Consider the following 2,327-nt stretch of genomic DNA (forward strand, 5'->3'; position numbering starts at 1 on the left):
CACTGACATCAAGTCCTGGTGTTAGTAATGGAGAAGTATATTCCCCCATTACTAGCCAAGGAAAAAAATAAAAGAACACACAAAAAATACTTAATTGAAGTAAACACTCCCCAACACTTTCCCTGGTTCACCACTTTATTACAAAAAAAAAAAATGACACGCGGGTCCGACATAGTCCAACGATGTCCAATTTATAGGTGTTTTATGTCCTTTACATATGGCACGGTGTGTTAAAAAAAAGAAATCCCCAAACTATGATATCCGAGGACGCACATCCAGCTGAAGTAGTCGTAGCCCCCCTCCCGCAGGGTTTGGAGGAGGCGCTGCACGTCGAGAGAGCGGAGAAAGGTGAGAAGAATGGTTTTTTTTAATGCAGAGCGGGGAACATACATACCAGAAAGGGGCCCACGGTGGGACACATATATACCAGGATGGGAGACGTATCTACCTGGATGGGGGGCATATATACCAGGATGGGGGAATACCTGGAAGGGGCCCAGGATGGGGGACATATATACCAGGATGGGGGATATCTATACCTGGATGGTGCCCAGGATGGGTGACATATATACCAGGATGGTTGACATATATACCAGGATGGGGGATATCTATACCTGGAGGGGGCCCAGGATGGGTGACATATATACCTGTAAGGGGCCAAGGATGGGGGATATATATACCTGGAAAGGGCCCAGGATTGGGGACATATATACCTGGAAGGGGCCCGGGATTGGGGACATATATATTTGGAAGGGGCCCAGAATGGGGACATATATACCAGGATGGTGGAGATATATACCTGGAAAAGGCCCAGGATGGGGGACATACATACCTGGAAGGGGCCCAGGATGGGAGACATATATACCTGGAAGGGGCCCAGGATGGGGGACATATATACCTGGAAGGGGCCCAGGATGGATTGACATATATACCTGGAAGGGGCCCAGGATGGGGGACATTAGTACAGGATGGGGGTCATTACTAATGAAAGGGGGGTGAACACGTCATTATAAGATCGAGAAAGCTACATCTGACCAACATGCAGGTCCAAACTTTGCACCAGGGTCCATCAGAGTCTAGCAATGCCACTGCTCCCACCCCTTCCCTCACTCCTCTGTCCCTCCTTGGTTTCCCCTCCTCCTGGCTCCAGCGGGTGCATGTGGGCCACACCAGAAAAGATAGGAGACTGGTGGAGACCCACTGAGGGTATATTCAACGTTAAAAAGACATTATTCAGACATCTGTGATTATTCACACATCCATTAAAGTTATTCAGACATTGATGATTTTCCTTGTACGTGAAGAGAAAAAAACAGACATCAGCATTTTAGATCAGATTTTCATCAGTTTGGACATTGTGTCAATTTTTGCCATCAACGTTTCATCATTTATTTTTCTGTTTGTCCAAAAAATAAACTAAAAAAAATGCAAAGCTTCTCCTATCCATTACAATGTTTAAGGGTATGTGCTCACAATGCAGAAATGAAGCAGAAAATTTCTGCAGCGTTTCTGCATGTTCTTGGCAGTAAAAATGCTTGCGGATTTTACACGCGTTTTTTCAGCGTTTTTACATACGGATTTGACTTGCGTTTTTCAAATGCATTGTGACCTCAAATTCTCATGCGGAAACACACAAATAATGGACATGCTGCGGATTTTTCCGCAATGAAAATCCGCAGCGGAAAATTCCGCAGCATGGGCACAGAACATGCAGATTTTCATTGGGAACCATGGGGCACGTATTACCAAGCGTTTTGCAAGTGTTTACACTGCGGAAATTCCGCAGCAAAAGCGCTTGAAATACGCATAGTGGGCACACAGCCTAACACGTCCACAACAAGGGTGCCATCTGTGTGCTGTCCGTGATTTTCATGGACCCATAGACTTGTATGTGGTGTCAGAGCTGTTCTGCTCGCATCCTGGGAGAGCACTCAGCCCAGACTGTGCCGCCGGCCTGAACTGTCAATCTTCAGGGCCATTAAAGAAAACCCTTTAACTCCACGCATGTCAGTTGTTGCAGACTGTTCCCATTATGTTCAATGGGAAAGTCAAAATCTACATTAAACCCTATTAACGGATCCAGAAAAAAAATAAAGTTTAAAATCTGCATCAGCGCAAAGAATCTGAATGAGGTTTTAGAGAAACAAAAACATATTCTGCCAAATCTCCAGCCTGCTCTGTATGCGGCCTATTTATGTATTATTTATGTATGTGTCCTGTATAGGTTAAATGTGCGTGGAAAGGAGAACCGGTTTATGTGTTTAGGGTCTGTTTGCAGCTCTATGTGGTATTTCTCTTTGTACCCAGAAACTACAATTCCCACGATG

This window comes from Phyllobates terribilis, unplaced genomic scaffold (genome assembly GCF_046119375.1).
Source record: "Phyllobates terribilis strain yellow unplaced genomic scaffold, ASM4611937v1 Scaffold_3__8_contigs__length_932513732, whole genome shotgun sequence".
Lineage (NCBI taxonomy): Eukaryota > Metazoa > Chordata > Amphibia > Anura > Dendrobatidae > Phyllobates > Phyllobates terribilis.